The sequence below is a fragment of the Somniosus microcephalus genome, chromosome 15 (genome assembly GCF_052327205.1).
Source record: "Somniosus microcephalus isolate GS21.2 chromosome 15, FLI_Smic_1.0, whole genome shotgun sequence".
Classification (NCBI taxonomy): Eukaryota; Metazoa; Chordata; class Chondrichthyes; order Squaliformes; family Somniosidae; genus Somniosus; species Somniosus microcephalus.
Window position 1 is genome coordinate 53,725,041 of NC_141001.1, and position 19,118 is coordinate 53,744,158.

The 19,118-nt window shown below is 44.2% G+C and overlaps 1 protein-coding gene across 5 annotated transcripts in view; it reads right to left on the reverse strand.

The window, feature by feature from the left end:
* lsp1a (lymphocyte specific protein 1 a) overlaps window positions 1-19,118 on the reverse strand; it is a 408,262-nt gene that overhangs the window by 77,160 nt on the left and 311,984 nt on the right. The gene's annotated exons all lie outside the window — the stretch shown is intronic.

Sequence of the window (19,118 nt, forward strand, 5' to 3'; positions counted from 1 at the left end):
ACTCCATCCCCCTTGCAATAAAAGCCAAGATTCCATTGGCCTTCCTGATCACCTGCTGCACCTGCATACTAACTTTTTGTGTTTCATGCACCAGGACCCCCAGATCCCTTTGTACTGTAGCACTTTGCAGTTTCTCTCCATTTAGATAATAACTTGCTCTTTGATTTTTTCTGCCAAAGTGCATAACCTCACACTTTCCAACATTATATTGCATCTGCCAAATCTCTGCCCACTCACTTAGCCTGTCTATGTCCTTTTGCAGGTTTTTTATGTCCTCCTCACTCACTGCTTTCCCTCCCATCTTTGTATCGTCGGCAAACTTGGATATGTTGCACTCGGTCCCTTCCTCCAAATCGTTAATATAGATTGTAAAGAGTTGGGGTCCCAGCACTGACCCCTGCGGAACACCACTAGTTACTGATTGCCATCCTGAGAATGAACCATTTTTCCCAACTCTTTGTTTTCTGCTAGATAGCCAATCTTCCACCCATGCCAGTATATTACCCCCAATCCCGTGATTTTTTAACTTGATCAGTAATCTTTTGAGTGGAACCTTGTCAAATGCCTTTTGGAAGTCCAAATACACTACATCCACTGGTTCCCCTTTATCCACCCTGTATGTTACATCCTCAAAGAATTCGAGCAAATTTGTCAAACATGACTTCCCCTTCGTAAAACCATGCTGACTCTGTCCTATTAAATTATGTTTATCCAAATGCTCTGTTACTGTTTCCTTAATAATGGACTCCAACATTTTGCCAACCACAGATGTTAGGCTAACTGGTCTATAGTTTCCAGCTTTTTGCCTACTTCCCTTCTTAAATAAGGGTGTTACATTAGCAGTTTTCCAATCTGCCGGGACCTTTCCTGAGTCCAGGGAGTTCTGGAAAATGATCACCAATGCATCCACAATCCCTACCGCCACTTCTCTCAAGACCCTAGGATGTAGGCCATCAGGTCCGGGGGATTTATCCGCCTTAAGTCCCATTATTTTACTGAGTACCATCTCCTTAGTGATTTTAATCATGTTTAGCTCCTCCCCCCCCCATTGCCCCCTGTTTGTCCAGTGTTGGGATATTTTTAGTGTCCTCTGCTGTAAAGACTGATACAAAATATTTGTTCAGCGTCTTTGCCATCTCCATGTTCCCCACCACTAGTTTCCCAGTCCCATCCTCTAAGGGACCAACGTTCACTTTAGCCACCCTTTTTCTTTTTATATAGCTGTAGAAACTCTTGCTATCTGTTTTTATATTTTTTGCTAGTTTACTTTCATAATCTATCTTCCCTTTCTTAATTAATCTTTTCGTTACTGTTTGCTGGCTTTTAAATGCTTCCCAATCTTCTATCCTCCCACTAGATTTGGCTAATTTATATGCCCTTGTTTTCAGTCGGATACTATCCTTTATTACTTTACTAAGCCACGGATGGCTGTCTTTTCTTTTACTCCCCTTTTTCCTCAGTGGAATATATTTATCTTGAAAGATGTGAAATATCTCCTTGAATGTAGACCACTGCTCTTGTACTGTCTTACACTTTAATCTGTTTTCCCAGTCCACTTTAGTCAATTCTACTCTCATACCTTCATAGTCTCCTTTATTTAAGCTTAGTACGCTGGTTTCAGATCCAACTCTCTCACCCTCAAACTGAATTTGGAATTCAACCATATTATGGTCACTCATTCCAAGGGGATCCTTTACTAGGACATTTTTTATTAATCCTGTCTCATTACACAGGACAAGATCTAAGATTGCCTGTCCCCTGGTTGGTTCAGTTACATACTGCTCAAGGAACCCGTCCCTAATACACTCTATGAACTCTTCCTCAATGCTGCCATGCCCAATTTGATTAGTCCAGTCAATATGAAAGTTAAAATCCCCCATGATTATAGCTGTTCCCTTATTAAAGCCCCAACTATTTCCTGATTTATACGCCGACCAACAGAGTTGCAACTGTTAGGAGGCCTATAGACTACGCCCACTAGTGACTTTTTCCCCTTATTATTCCTTATCTCCACCCAAACTGTTTCACTATCCTGATCCTTTGACCCAATATCATTTCTGACTTTATGGAATAAGGTGAGCACCAGGTCAAGCTTAGCTGTGATTCCTCTTCACCATGAGAGAATAACCCGCAGACATTCACTGAAACTGAAACCCAGAGAGTGGTAAGAATGTGGAACTCGCTACCATAAGGAGTAGTTGAGGTGAGGAGCATAGGTGCATTTAAGGGGAAGCTAGAAAAACACATGAGGGAGACAGGAATAGAAGACTATGCTGTTAGGCAATGTTCCCACTAATTCTTTTTGGCACTTTAAGGGGCTGTGTGGGCCATTCAAATTACCGCACACGCGCGGTTTTTACATTGAAAATCCAGCAAGCCAGCTGCATAGGATCCGTGGAGCCCTGCACGGCTGCGCAGCTTAAAGGGAACATTGCTGATAGGGTTAGATGAAGAGGGACAGGAGGAGGCTCGTGTGGAGCATAAACACAGGCATGGACCAGTTGGGCCAAATGGCCTGTTTCTGTGCTGTACATTCTATGTAAAAACAGAAAATGCTGTGGGCACATAGCAGGTAGAGGGAACAGACAAGTTTCCATTTCAGGTGCAAAGCCTTCTTCAAAACTGACAGACAAAACAATTAATACAATCAGAAAAAAGGGAAGCGAAATGTATATTGGCTCGGATTTTCCGGGGCTTATGACCCCGTAGGGTGCGTACTTGGCCGCAAGGGCCCCGCAAGTTCCGGGTTTCTGCGTGCGATGCACATGTGTGAAAACCCGAAACTTGCGAACTGTCAAGTTTCGGCTTGACAAATCCACCGCATCCCCGGGAAATGGACATTCGCTGGCGGAGAGTTGGGCTACTGCCCAGTGAATGCCCATGAAACTCTTATGCCTGATAAAAGCAGGCGTAAGGCCTTCTCTTACCAGCATAAGAGTTTAAATAAGTAGTAAAATAATTTAAAAAAATTAATAAACATAAGAAAACCTTTAAAATTAGTTATAGGTTATTTTTAGCTCCTTTAAAATGTTTACATTTATTTTTCAAAAAATAAAATTTTTGTTTTAAATGTTTCATTTAATTGTATTTTAATTAATTTTGAACATGTAATGATTTATTTTTATTGAACTGGTGTGTAATTGTGTTTTTTGGGTGATTCCTATTCATGCTTATGGGCATTCTGTACATAAATAGAATCCCCATAAACATAATGGGGATCTCCCATTTTTGATTGGTTGGCCTGGTCTACGTGATCCCAGGGACGCTTGTGAACTGCATGCGCCCCTGGGATATGTGGGGCTTCACTCATGTGTACGTGTAGAGGCCCAGGACCGTAAGTGTTCGAACCTCCGGGACCATCAGGTAGGTTCATACTTTTCTTGCGTTTCGGAGGCATTCGCCCGCAAATTCAGGCCCAATATCTCAGTCAAGTAACGGACAGAAACCTTGATGCACCATCAATTACTCAAAAGACTGAGGTTAAGCGAGTAACAACCAGGCTTTTATTAACTAAAGAATGAAGGTCTTGTCTCGAGTGGTCGACCCGTCCAGAATACTAAGGGACTGGGAGGTAGTCACTTATATACCTGGAATAGTGGGAGGAGTCAGCCGAGGCATGTCCAGACCTGTACCTAGTGGAATACACATACACATACAGACAGGTATAACAGTGGTTTACCACAAACCTTAAGACATTAAAGAGACAACGGGGGTGTAAACAGCAAAGAAAGTGGGAGGCCTGGGGAAACATGGGAAAAGGGGCAGTGGTGGAAAACCTGAGGGTCAGGCGTGAAATTGAAACAGGTTTGAAAATGAGGATATGGTTAAAGTCTGAAGTAACTGAGGTCAGTATTCAGACAAAAGGGTTGCAGGATGCATAGAAGAACAATGAGATATTGTGCGTTAAGCTTTGTTGGGAAAGTGTACAGGGCCAATGACACAGAGGTCATAGTGGGTATGGGAGGGGGCGTTAAAGTGGTGAGTCACAGAGAGCTTGGGGTTACATTTGCACTCAGCCTGTGGAACCAGAGCACAGCATGAATCAACACCTCTAGGAGAGCAGGGCTGAAAACTGTAGAGGTGGAATCTTTGAAAATAGTCTCTCTCTCTGAATTTTCAGGTTGCAGTTAATGATATCACAGCAGACTTAATTCAATATAAATGTTAAAATTGGACTGTCTCTGAAATCAGAGTGGGTAATTTTCACTGTGCGATAGTGTAAAATGTGTCATAATGAATCGGCAGCCCATTTTACATATTTCCACATTTTTATTTCCATTGAAGTCATAAAATTTGTTTGAATTTGTAAAAATATATATATATATATAAGCAGAATGGAAATGGTTGCTGTGGCCAACAGGAGTGGAGATGCCTGATTAACACACACATGTACACAGACACAATTGCAATGCAATCAGTTGACCCATCCTGTCAATTAATGACTGTCCCTATTAAAAACAGTTTGACTCTCAAGGGAGACAGTGATTAATTGACGAGATCGCCTCTTTTTAAGTAACCTCAGCATACTGCAGGGAAGATGAGCAACCTGGCCACAGCACCGTGGTACAGGGGGCCATTCAAGTGGAGGGATTAAAAAGAAATGTTGTAGTGGTAGGGGATAGTATCATTAGGGGGATAGATAGGGTTCTCTGCAGTCAAGAGCGGGAGTCCCGAAGGCTGTGTTGCCTGCCCGGTGCGAGGGTTAAGGACATCTCCTCTGGGCTGGAAAGAAACTTGGAGTGGGAGGGGGAGGATCCAGTTGTCGTGGTCCATGTTGGTACAAACGACGTAGATAGGACAAGGAAGACGGTTCTGTTAAAGGAGTATGAGCAGCTAGGGGTCAAATTAAAAAACAGAACCTCAAGGGTAATAATCTCTGGGTTATTACCTGAGCCACGAGCGAATATGGCTAGGATAAATAAAATTAAAGAGTTAAATGCGTGGCTCAAAGACTGGTGTGGGAGAAATGGGTTTTGCTTCTTGGGACACTGGCACCAATACTGGGACAGGAGGGAGCTGTTCCATTGGGACGGACTCCACTTGGCCAGTGCTGGGACTAGAGTCCTGGCGAATCATATAACGAGGGCTGTAGAGAGGGCTTTAAACTAATTAGTGGGGGGGAGGTTTCTAGAGAGCAAATAATAGAAATGACAACAGAGAAGGTCATAGACTTAGGTAGCAGTGGGGGAATTAAAAAACAGAATGTGTCAGGAAGGGACAGAAGGTATGGAGTAAAAAGTAAGTACTAAAAAGGGAAAAAACAGGAACTAAGTGTTACAAAACATATTTGAAAGTTCTTTATCTGAATGCACGTAGCATTCGTAACAAAATGAATGAGTTAACGGCACAAATAACAACATATGGGTATGATCTTGTGGCCATTACAGAAACATGGCTGCAGGGTGACCATGACTGGGAATTAAACATACCAGGTTATTTAACAATCAGGAAGGACAGGCAGGAAGGGAGAGGAGGTGGGGTGGCTATGTTAATAAAGGAAGGAATCACTATAATACAGAGAAATGATATTGGGTCAAAGGAGCAGGATAGTGAAACAGTTTGGTTGGAGATAAGGAATAATAAGGGGAAAAAAACACGAGTGGGTGTAGTCTATAGGCCTCCGAACAGTTGCAATTCTGTTGGATGGAATATTAATCAGGAAATAGTTGAGGCTTGTAATAAGGGAACAGCTATAATTATGGGGGATTTTAATTATCATATTAACTGGACAAATCAAATTGGGCAGAGCAGCCTTGAGGATGAGTTCATTGAGTGTATTAGGGATGGGTTTCTTGAGCAGTGTTTAACTGACCCGACCAGGGGGCAAGCAACCTTAGATTTGGTCCTGTGTAATGAGACAGGATTAATTTTAAATGTCCTAGTAAAGGATCCCCTTGGAATGAGTGACCATAACATGGTTGAGTTCCATATTCAATTAGAGGGTGAGAAGGTTGGATCTCAAACAAGCGTGCTGAGCTTGAATAAAGGAGACTATGAAGGTATGAGAGCGGAATTGATTAGAGTGGACTGGGAAAATAGATTAAAGGGTAAGACGGTACATGATCAGTGGTGTACATTTAAGGAGTTATTTTACAACTTCCAAAAAATATATATTCCACTGAGGAAAAAAGGGTGTAAAAGAAAAGATAGCCATCCGTGGCTAAGTAAAGTAATTAAGGATAGTATCCGACTAAAAACAAGGGCATATAAGGTAGCCAAATCTAGTGGGAGGATGGAAGATTGGGAAGTCTTTAAAAGACAGCAAAAAATAACTAAAAGATTGATTAAGAAAGGGAAGATAGATTATGAAAGTAAATTAGCAAAAAATATAAAAACAGACAGTAAAAGTTTCTATAGTTATATAAAAAGAAAAAGGGTGGCTAAAGTAAATGTTGGTCCCTTAGAGGATGAGACCAGGAAATTAATGGTGGGAAACATGGAGATGGCAAAAACACTGAACAATTATTTTGTATCAGTCTTTATAGTAGAGGACACTAAGAATATCCCAACACTGGACAAACAGGGGGCTCTAGTGGGGGAGGAACTAAATACGATTAAAATCACTAAGGAAGTGGTACTTGGTAAAATAATGGGACTCAAGGCGGATAAATCCCCTGGACCTGATGGCTTGCATCCTAGGGTCTTGAGGGAAGTAGCGGTAGGGATTGTGGATGCATTGGTAATAATTTTCCAAAACTCACTGGACACAGCAAAGGTCCTGGCAGATTGGAAAACTGCTAATGTAACACCCTTATTTAAAAAGGGTAGTAGGCAGAAGGCTGGAAACTATAGACCTGTTAGCCTAACATCTGTGGTTGGTAAAATGTTAGAGTCCATTATTAAGGAGACAGTAATGGGACATTTGGATAAACATAATTTAATAGGACAAACTCAGCATGGTTTCATGAAGGGGAAGTCATGTTTGACAAATTTGCCGGAGTTTTTTGAGGAAGTAACATACAGGGTGGATAAAGGGGAACCAGTGGACGTAGTGTATTTAGACTTCTAAAAGGCATTTGACAAGGTGCCACACAAAAGATTATTGCTCAAGATAAAAAATCACGGGATTGGGGGTAATATTCTGACGTGGGTGGAGGATTGGCTCTCTAACAGAAAGCAGAGAGTTGGGATAAATGGTTCGTTCTCAGATTGGCAACCAGTAACTAGTGGTGTTCCGCAGGGGTCAGTGCTGGGTCCCCAACTCTTTACAATCTATATTAACGATTTGGAGGAGGGGACCGAGTGTAACATATCAAAGTTTGCAGATGATACAAAGATGGGATGGAAAGTAGTGAGTGAGGAGGACATAAAAAACCTGCAAAGGGACATAGACAGGCTAATAAGTGGGCAGAGATTTGGCAGATGGAATACAATACTGGAAAGTGTGAGGTTATGCACTTTGGCAGGAAAAATCATAGAGCAAGCTATTATCTTAATGGCAAGAAACTGGAAAGTACTGTAGTACAAAGGGATCTGGGGGTCCTGGTGCACGAAACTCAAAAAGTTAGTATGCAGGTGCAGCAAGTGATCAAGAAGGCCAATGGAATGTTGGCTTTTATTGCTAGGGGGATGGAATATAAAAACAGGGAGGTATTGCTGCAGTTGTACAAGGTATTGGTGAGACCGCACCTGGAATACTGCATACAGTTTTGGTGTCCATACTTAAGAAAAGACATACTTGCTCTCGAGTCAGTACAAAGAAGGTTCACTCGGTTAATCCCGGGGATGAGGGGGTGGTCATATGAGGAGAGGTTGAGTAGATTGGGACTCTACTCATTGGAGTTCAGAAGAATGAGAGGCGATCTTATTGAAACATATAAGATTGTGAAGGGGCTTGATCGGGTGGATGCGGTGAGGATGTTCCCAATGATGGGTGAAACTAGAACTAGGGGGCATAATCTTAAAATAAGGGGCTGCTCTTTCAAAACTGAGATGAGGAGAAACTTCTTCACTCAGAGGGTGGTAGGTTTGTGGAATTTGCTGCCCCAGAAAGCTGTGGAAGCTACATCATTAAATAAATTTAAAACAGAAATAGATAGTTTCCTAGAAGTAAAGGGAATTAAGGGTTATGGGGAGCGGGCAGGAAATTGGACATGAGTCTAGGTTCGGAATGGTCATGGCCCTGTGGGTAGTGGAGTGGGCCCAGGGGCCGTGTAGCCTGGTTCTGCTCCTACTGTGTTCTAATTCTGTGTTAGATTTCAGGATATGGTTTTATTCCTGTTCCTGGCTGGGGTGGAGATCGCCTTTACAGAAGGTAAGTACTGTAGAAAATATAGGGACAGAGTGATCTCCTGAAAGAATTTCGATCGCCTAGATGGGTCGGAGAGGAATTTCCCAGATTTTTTTCTCCCAAATTGGCCATTGGGTCTTCATCTGGTTTTTAGCCTCTCCCGGGAGATCACATGGGTTCGGGTGGATGCAGAGTGATAGAAGATTTGAGGTTAGGATCAGATCAGCCATGATCTTATTGAATGGTGGAGCAGGCTCGAGGGGCCGATTGGCCTACTCCTGCTCCTATTTCTTATGTTCTTATCTTATGTTCTTATATTCTTTCCGAGTACCAAGTGAATGCAGGAATGAGCAAATGATTAGCAATAATCTGATGTACAGTCTCCAGGAATTGATACAGGTGAGGTTCATTCCTTCTCTCCTCCCACACCCCCCAGCAATAAGAGGTTGGTAAATCCTCAGGTAAAGGCTACAAAGATTATTTTTCTGAACCTTTACTAAAATATTTATTTCTTCAAATAAACAAAACAGAAACAAGTCTTTGTGAATTTATGTACCCATCAAGTTGAAGAACACTCACATTTTGACCACTCAGCATTAGCATCCAGGTCAGGCACAGGGTGGGTTAAATGCATCAGAATGCTTCCTTTACTCAGCACCAACAATATGTCCCTGCCCGACAGTAGCGGAGTACCTCCTTACGGCACCAGTGTGATATTTTCTTTCCCTATTTTGCCACACCAGCCAATCTGTGGCCTCTCCAAGTGAGACTGACAGTTCAATGCTAGTTAACGGCAAAATATAGGCAGTGCTATGCTACGTGCTTGCATGCCCCTGAAAGTGGGCTGAGACTATCCAAACTCTAGTGTGATGATACTTTAGAGTCTTGCTGGAATATCCATTTAATACAGGCAATTCTGGACATTGTGCACAGTATGGTAAACTGTTACACACACTGCTGAGTGCTGCATTGTCGGCCTTGCTGTCTTTCGGATGAAACCGAGGTCCCGTCTGCCTTCTCAGGTGGATGTAAAAGATCCCATGGCATTATTTCAAAGAAGGGCAGGGAAGTTCTCCTCAGTGTCCTGGCCAATATATATTCATCAACCAGCACCTAAAATCAGATTATCTAGTCATTACGACAGGGTCTTACTGTGCATAAAACTGGCTGCTGCATTTCCTACATTGCAACAATGACTACACTTCAAAAGTACTTAATTGGTTGCAAAGCATTTTGGGACATCCTGAAGTTGCAAAAGGTACTATATAAATGCAAGCCTTTCTTCTTTTTTATAAGTATTGTCTCGAACAAGAAAAACCACAATCACATCCTCTACAATGTTATTACCATCGCTAATTCCCCCACGATTAAATTCCTGAGGGTTACCATTGATCAGAAGCTTAAGTGAACCAGTCATATCAACACCATGGCTGCAAGAGGAGGGCAGAACAGAGCTGCAACAACACTCATTAAGCTCGACACCATACTAGATAGCATAGCTTGCTTGATCGGTATCTCTGCCACTGAATTCAATATCCACCATACTGTGGCTACAATATGTATTATCTACAGGATGCACTGCCACAACTGGCCAAACATCCTTCAACACCACTTCCCGGCTTTGTGACCTCTATCACCAAGGAGGATGAGCAGGAAGGTCATGTCAACATCATAACCTTCAAGTTCCCCGCTAAGTCACACACCATCCTGACTTGGACATCCACCACCCTTTCATTCGTCATCAAAGTCAAATTCCTAGAGCTCCCTACCTAACACCATCGTGAGAACATCAGCACATGGACTGCAGCGGTTCAAGAAGACTCATCATTACCTTCTCAGGAACACGAGGGATGGACAACAAATATGACCATGCCAGTGTCTCCCACACACCGAGAACACATATAAAAAAGTAAAATGACATCAACACTGCCCATAACCTTGATGTTCAATTAAACTAAAGTACAGAATTTTATTGGCAGTATTAATAGGCATACTCTATCTATGGTAAGTATAGGGATATCCTCAATTCACTGCAAGCGCTGTCAATCAAAACTGACAGCTTCCAGATAACTGCTCCAATTTTTCCCTTCCTAAGTCATGCTGGCATCCTGTTCCACAGGCACTGACAATCCTCTAGTGCTCAATCCAGCTAGATATTCTTAATGTGTTAGCATGCTATTCATGGTTGAGCTCCATCCAGCCATCACATCCTGTCCACGTGAATGCACTTTCCAACAGAGGTCACTGGATCGTGATTAGCAGCAGGAGCCTCTGCTGGTTTTTACCCATCTAGCTCAGGGATGGTAAGATCACTGTCCTTTAGCTGAAATCAGCTAATTCAGCACAGACTTGGAACAAACCGGGGCTCTCCGTCCAGTCTACATAGCCCAGAATCACACAGTGTAGACCGTTTATCCGCTTGGCTATCAGGTAGGTCATTCCTAGGATTCCAGCTGTTATAATGCACACAGGAGTGGCTCGGAGTGACTTGTCCCCTAACTCTCATTCTCTTCCTATAGGGCTGAGTTGCACCATGTTCCCTGATGGCATGGACAAGACTAGGAAAGAGTAAAGGAATAACTTTGTTAAGAACAGCAATCCTGTTGAGAGCCCCACCCTATTCCAAGCTGCACAGGTTATGCTGTTCCACAGTAAACTATTATCAGCCATTTCTTGGGTACGTCAGCTCAGAAAGCTGTTATCATGAATCCCCTAGCTGTACAGGAGATAAGAGATCACATGCTTATGACAAGCTCAAGGTGCAACTCAGTGCACACACTGTCTCTCCGCAGTGGTCTGAGTGCTCTCTACACCGGTGCGGTATCTACTGCAATAAAGACTGTGTCACTCAACCGGCACTACTCTGGGTGGCACAGAAAGTCAAGGTGTTCCTGGAGAAGGTGGTAAGGATCGTATTACCTGTATGAGGAGTGTCGCGATGAACATTTCTGATCCTCAGCCATCGCAGAAGCAAAGATAGGTCTCGGCTCAGTGCAATACCAAGAAATAGAGAAGGAGCTACACAGGAAGGAAGCTGTGCAAGATAACCACAATGCACAAGAGTCACAACGTTAACTCTTAAGAGCAGCGCAAGAGCATTTCTGCTATTTCAAAATTAGGAGCAGGAAAAGAACCTCCTACTCCCACAATACCCTACCCAAATGTCTAGAGCATTCACCAGCTGCTGCCAATGGTGCGGACAAGTGGTGCAGCCCCAAATTTTGCCATATCAGTAATAACTACCCATTGTGTGTAAAAATGGCCTGGGGAGGGGAACAACTTTGTCATCAATTTTCCTGCCATCCCATTGAGGAGATGCTTGTTCTCCTCTCAATGGCACAGCCCCCCTTCTAGGTGACTCCGTCCCCGCTAACAGTGACATACTGGAGGTTGAAAATTCAGAAGACTGGGGATCAAAACTGCAATGCATCACTCTGTGCTGCAGTGTCTTTGTCCCCAACATATAATTATTGCAAACAGCACAGACAATATTACTAACAGGAGTATTGTACAATGCCTGCAATTTGATTCTCAAGCCTGCTACATTCATTTCCAACTATAACTGTCCATAGACAACTCCTTTTCAGCAATACAACTAAAAATATTTACTGCATTAGTAAATTCCCCACAGAATCTTCCAAACAAGCACATTACATATTTACAGGTTTTTTTGAGTGTAACAGATAATATGGTTCTTTAACTCCATACAGTCTCTGAGTCATCAGTTATAAAAACAGCCTTCAAGATATCTGCAGAAAAAGAATATCATTTTACAATCCTTGCCCTCATTTATAAATTACTCTGCAGCTACTCCCCACCATATCTCTGCATCTTTGCTCAGTCCTATGTCTCAGGCCTTGCCCTCATCCTCTGACTCTGGTCTTCTGTGCAACCTTCCCTCCCTCCATTCCAGCATCGATGGCAGTGCCTTCAGCAATGTGCTTGACAGAGGAGAAACAGATGTCGAGCAGTAGTGAAAGAGATACTGAGAGATGACCAGATTAGGCTCAGTTATGATGCCCACATTGCACTTTCCAGCAGTGATCACTTTAGCATCTCCTTCCCCGCCCAGCTGAGATCAAGTCATTCAGCACGTACTGGGAATCGAACCTGGGACCTTCCTGACCTACATGGTTCAGATCCACACTGGGTGATGCCCCTAACAACCAAGTTATGGAGGGAGCCTTGAGCACACAGATTCAAAACAGCACAGACTGGCTTCTGTGCAAATACTTATTTTAGAAGTTATGATCCATGCCTTGTTGTTGGTCTAACACTAGCTGTAAATTGTTGTCGGATGATGGTTACTCTCAGACCCTGCAGCAGCCAATTGGACATAACACACAATGTAACTCTGTATAGTTTAATCTTTGCAAAATGTGTAAACAAGACCAAATTATTGCAGCTGGAATTTACAGAAGTCAACAGAGTCTTGTGAAGAGAGCTGCATACGATTTCTCAAAATTGGGGTGGAGGATCACAAGCATTGTTGGCCTGAGTCATAGAGTCATAGAGTTTTACAGCACAGAAAGAGGCCCTTCGGCCCATCGTGCCTGCTGTAAGTGCTTCCCTAATGTGCTCGATTATTATAGTTAGCACTTTGTTCCACAGATCAGTGCACGTGTACCTTGCACTGCAGCTGCCACGAGATCCACAGATTTGTTTTTTTTTAAAGAAAAGGTTCAAGAGCCTCTTCTGGGTACCAGGGGCAGCATTAACTTGTTATGGTAATTGGTGCATGAGCAAAACTCTGCTTTACGGAAAACAAAAGTAAATATTTTAAAAAGTTAAAATCTCACAACCTCTCCTGCTCAGTGGTAACAATGAGAAGCAAAAATATTTGCATGTAATTAGCATCTTATCATATCGTAATGTCTCAAAGCACTTTCACATGATGAATTTTTATTGAATTGCAATGATTGTTGCCATGTAGGAAAACATAGGAACAGGAATAGGCCATTCAGCCCCTCAATTAGATCATTACATCATACTCGGAGCTCTGACACGGCAAGAGAGCCCCAGGTGGGCAGAGGAAACGCTTCAAGGACACCCTCAAAGCCTCCTTGAAAAAGTGCAACATCCCCACCGACACCTGGGAATCCCTGGCCCAAGACCGCACAAAGTGGAGGAGAAGCATCCGGGAAGGTGCCGAAAACATCGAGTCTCTTTGTTGGGAGCAAGCGGAAGCCAAGCGCAGGCAGCGGAAGGAGCGCATGTCAACCCAAGAACCCCACCCACCGTCTATCCCACCTGTGACAGAGACTGTAGGTCCCGCATTGGACTCATCAGTCACCTAAGAACTCATTTCTAGTGTGGAAGCAAGTCATCCTCGGTTCCGAGGGACTGCCTAAGAAGAGAAGTAGATCATTGTTGATCTGTATCTTAATTCCATTTATCCGCCTTGGTTCAATAACTTTTAATACCCTTGCCTAACAAAAATCCATCAATCTCAGTTTTGACATTTTTAATTGACCTACCCTTAACATCTTTTTGGGGGAGAGAGTTCCAGATTTCCACTACCCATTGTGTGAATAAATGCTTCCTGGCAATACCCCTGAATGGCCTAGCTCTAATTTTAAGGTTATGCCCCTTGTTCTGGACTCCCCCACCAGAGGCAATAGTTTCTCTCTATCTACCCAATCAAATCCTTTAATCATCTTAAACACCTCAATTACATCACCCCTTAATTATCTATACTCAAAGGAATACAAGCCTAGTCTATGCAACCTGTCCTCATAATTGAACCCTTTTAGCCGAAGTATCAATCTGGTGAATCTGCACTGCATCCCCTCCAAGGTCAGTATATCTTTCCTGAGGTGCAGTGACCAGAGCTGAACACAGTGCACCAGATGGGGTCTAAGCAGAACTTTATATAACTGTAACATAACTTCTACCCCTTTGGATTCCAACAGAGCAGCCAAAGTCCCTTTTTTGTGCCATGGGATCGTTAACATCACCTGAATGCGACCTCAGTAATATTTCATTTGAAGGATGGCATCTCTGTCAGTGCAGCACTTCCTCAGCACCTAATTGGAGTGTCAGATTATGCACTGAGGTGCTCATGTGGGGTTAGAATTTACAACCTTCTGACTTGCTGATCTATAGTTTAAATGGAGGGCTTTCACCAACACTGTGGATGCTGAGATAACCATGTTATCTTGACATTTTCTTGATTTCACTTTTGCTCTCCAGCAAGAAGAAAAACTTGCAAATTTTGCAACAGGCAGACTATGGAGAAAGAAAGATAAATATAGAAGACAAAAAAGGGAAAGGAAAAGAAGAGAAAACGCAGAAAGGAGACAATAAAGAGGGATAAAAGATGACTATATTTCTTCTGCCTGGTTGTCCCTGAAAAACCTCATGTTATAGGCAGCTTTCACTGTTAATCACGCCCAAAGTGTACACTAGTATTTATCTCGTGTTGACATCTCTGCCAGACAGCATAATTGATGCAAGCAACTCACTGTGTGAAACAGTTGACACAACCCCCCAAGTTGTACCCATCCATGGGACCACATATGTCAACCACCAGTGTTTCACGCTGACAATATTTTGGGTGCCCAATCAGTGTGCCAGTGTTTGCTGACAATATCAGCCCAGCCTGGCCCCTCTCCCCCAGCCTCACTCCTACCCAAGTCCAACTGCTATTTCACCAGTCCTTCTCTCCTCCCAGCACTAATGGCAAGACTGTATCTCTGTTTAGTGTAGCTGGGAAATCTCACAAGAATAGCAGTTCCTGCCTACAATATACAAAGCCCACAACCCTCGTCATTGGTACTGGAAGCAGTGCTGAGAAGAGAAAGGGTGGTGCGTGTGTTGCCAGATGCAGATAAGAACAGAACTGAGTGAGGAGTGGTGAATGGATGGCAATGAGGGCCTGGTAGTTTAGTGGTTATGTTACTGGATCAGCAACTCTGAGGGTGTGAGTTCACATCCCGCTGTGGCAAGTTGTAAAACTGCATTCAATAAATCTGACAATTGTTGGGCTAGCACCTGAAAATATCACCATGAAAGCTGCTAATGGTTGAAAATCCCAACTGGCTCACTAATGCTCTTCAGTGGAGGAAAGTTGCCACGTCTATCTGCTCTGGGTGTACATGCGTAATGTCCCACACTGTATGAGTGACTCTCAATCCCCTGACTGAGATCTGATAATCACAGGCACGTCATATCTGGGTCCAGCTCAGTAGCACACTGGGTCATGCCTCTGACTCATTGGATGCATTCCAGAGCTTCCCCTTTAATCTAACAGTGTTCAACAACTCATACACTTATTATTAATAATCAATGTTATCAGTTATGCTGATTCCCCATTTTTCACAATCATGTTTTAACTGCCGTGGAATTATTGTTCCATTTCTTTTAATGCACTGTTTCAATCCTGTGAGGTGGGTGGGCCCTCGGGTCTTACCCACCACATTGAGGAGTTTTAAGAGGGGGGAGTAGAGCAAATGCTGGAAAAGTAGAGCTCAGCTTGTGAGTCACTTCGGCAGATGTTTTGTGAAATGCGTGGGTGAGGTCAACCCTTTGGGCAGATGCTAATGTCATGCTTCCAGCCAGTAACACAGCTACAGCCAGAAAGTCCCTCTGTAATGTTACCACTCAACTCCTGTCACTGGGATTAGTGGAAATAAATGGGTGTAATTAATCCACTTATACTTTCAATTAGTTTTTGTGTTTTGAAAAGGCCCACTTGTGGATTGAAGTTCTGGCTTGAAGTCTTCATGAATGGGATAGAGCATTACTTATTAACAGGATACCACATGTTGCATTAAAAGGATTCAAATTTATTACAGCATATGCTTATTAGCAGGATTCCAGTATATCACAGTGTGCCCATTAATGCATAACAATGTATCAGTGTGCCAATTAATAGAATAGCAATGCATCACAGCATGCTTATTATGCGATACCAATGTATCAATGTGTCTCTTAACAGGATGCCAAAGTGTCACAATGGCCTAGAAATGTGGGCGTCTCCACTTTTAGGATATTTACTGCATGAATGGTAGGGTCCGAGGAGCCCCGGATATTGGGACTCAGACCTCATTCGCATAGGGCTGGTGTTATGGGAGAAGGTCAAGAAGGTAAGTGGTGGAAGTTCGAGCTGCTGCTAGTGACACAGTGGCCCATAGGTAAGTGAAGGCCTGGGGGGGAAGTGCCAGGTTGGGGGGGCGGTGGCGAGGGGGATGGGAGATCGGGTATCAGGGCCTGGGAGCTTGGAGATCGGGATCTCTGGGCCAGGAACGGCGGCCATCAGAAGGGTGGTCTAATGTGGAGTCGAGAGAAGCAAGAGATAGCGCTGGCTGCCTCAAGGCAAACCAATCTTGCAGCAGGGACCACAAGCATATGCAAAGGACCTAACATCTGCTTCAGGCATGGGTAAAGGACACCTCTTGTTTGTCCTTAGCCAATATGGCACGTGCACTTCCCATCAGAACTGTGTGTGCACTTCCTGTGCACCATTTTGGGGACAAAGGAGGCTGTGTAACACCTGAAAAATGGCCCAATTTCTAGGCCATAGTGCCTAAAAAAAAGATGCTATTGTATTTATGCCTACTAAGAAGATGCCAATGTATCACAGCATGCGTATTAACAGAATGTCAGTGGATCGAAGTGCACCCATTTGTTGATGTATTACAGTGGGTCTATTAATAGGATTCAATATATCACAGTATGCTCATTATCACAATGCCAATGTATCAGAGCCTGTCCATTAACAGGTCAATGTATCACACTGGGCCCATCAGCATGCTACCATTGTATCATAATCGACCCATTAACAGGATGTCAATGTATCACAGTGTATCATTAGCAGTGGAGTCTTTATGTATCACATTCCATCCATTAATATAATGTCACAGTGTGGCCAACAAATGGTATACCCCCTGTACCATAAACCCTTCTATTCTCTTGAACTGGATGCAATGGATCTGTCTCCCTAGTGACTGCAGGATGATGTGTCATCTTTAACAGGTCATTGATGTCCCTATTAATGGGAAAAATTACATTCATTGAGGTGCTTTCCCAAAGGGAATGTGGAGAAAATTACAGCGCATGTCACTGCAGCACTTCTTCTGTACCTCATAGCGATCTACTCAGGGACATTAAATAAGACAATGTTCAGCTGCCATCTCTACCTGGGATAGTGCTTCATGATTAACAGAATAAACAAGACAATCCGCCATGAGTAGAAGTGTGACAAAGTTGCTGAAACTCAACCTGAATTGTAACATCTGCAACAACATTCAAGAAGCTTGACACTATCCAGGACAGAGCAGTTCGTTTGATTGATGTCCCTGCCATTGGACTCAACATTAACCCCCTCCAAGGCACAGTATGCAAGATCGACAGGATGCATGGCATTAACTCACCAGGGTTACTTCAACAGCACCTCCATCCCCTGTGACCTCTACCACCAAGAAGAACAAGTGCAGCAACGTGTGGGAACACCATCACCTCCAAGTTGTCCTCCAAGTCACACACTGACTTGGAAATATATTTCCATTCCTTCTTTATAACTGGGTGAGACTCTAAGAATTTCATACCTACCACTATTGTGGGAGCACCAGCACCACAAGGACTGCAAGGGTTCAAGGAGAAGGTTTACCACCATCTCTAGGAATGGGCAACAAATGCGCTCTTGCCAGCATCACCCAAATCCCAAGAACAATTTGTTTTAAAGTAACCATGTAGCATAGCACTAGCACAACAAGCGATCATAATGGTAGCTATGGATTAAAACTTGATTCAAGCTCCTTGCAGGCAGATGGTTCAGTGAAATGGCACTGAGGACTACCATCCTCACACAGCACCACCCGGACTTCACCACCTCACACAGCACCACCCTGACTTCACCACCCCATACAGCACCACCCTGACTTCACCACCTCACACAGCACCACCCTGACTTCACCACCTCATACAGCAGCACCCTGACTTCACCACCTCACACAGCACCACCCTGACTTCACCACCCCACACAGCACCACCCTGACTTCACCATCCTCACACAGCACCACCCTGACTTCACCACCTCACACAGCACCACCCTGACTTCACCACCTCAAACAGCACCACCCTGACTTCACCACCCCATACAGCACCACCCTGACTTCACCACCTCACACAGCACCACCCTGACTTCACCACCCCACACAGCACCACCCTGACTTCACCACCTCACACAGCACCACCCTGACTTAACCACCCCATACAGCACCACCCTGACTTCACCACCCCATACAGCACCACCCTGACTTCACCATCCTCACACAGCACCACCCTGACTTCACCACCTCACACAGCACCACCCTGACTTCACCACCTCATACAGCACCACCCTGACTTCACCACCCCATACAGCACCACCCTGACTTCACCACCCCGTACAGCAGCACCCTGACTTCACCATCTCACACAGCACCACCCTGACTTCACCACCCCATACAGCACCACCCTGACTTCACCACCCCATACAGCACCACCCTGACTTCACCACCTCACACAGCACCACCCTGACTTCACCACCCCACACAGCACCACCCTGACTTCACCACTCCATACAGCACCACCCTGACTTCACCACCTCACACAGCACCACCCTGACCTCACCACCCCACACAGCACCACCCTGACCTCACCACCCCACACAGCACCACCCTGACTTCACCAGCCCATACAGCACCACCCTGACTACACCACCCCACACAGCACCACCCTGACTTCACCACCTCACACAGCACCACCCTGACTTCACCACCTGATACAGCACCACCCTGACTTCACCACCCCATACAGCACCACCCTGACCTCAGCACCTCACACAGCACCACCCTGACCTCACCACCTCACACAGCACCACCCTGACTTCACCACCTGATACAGC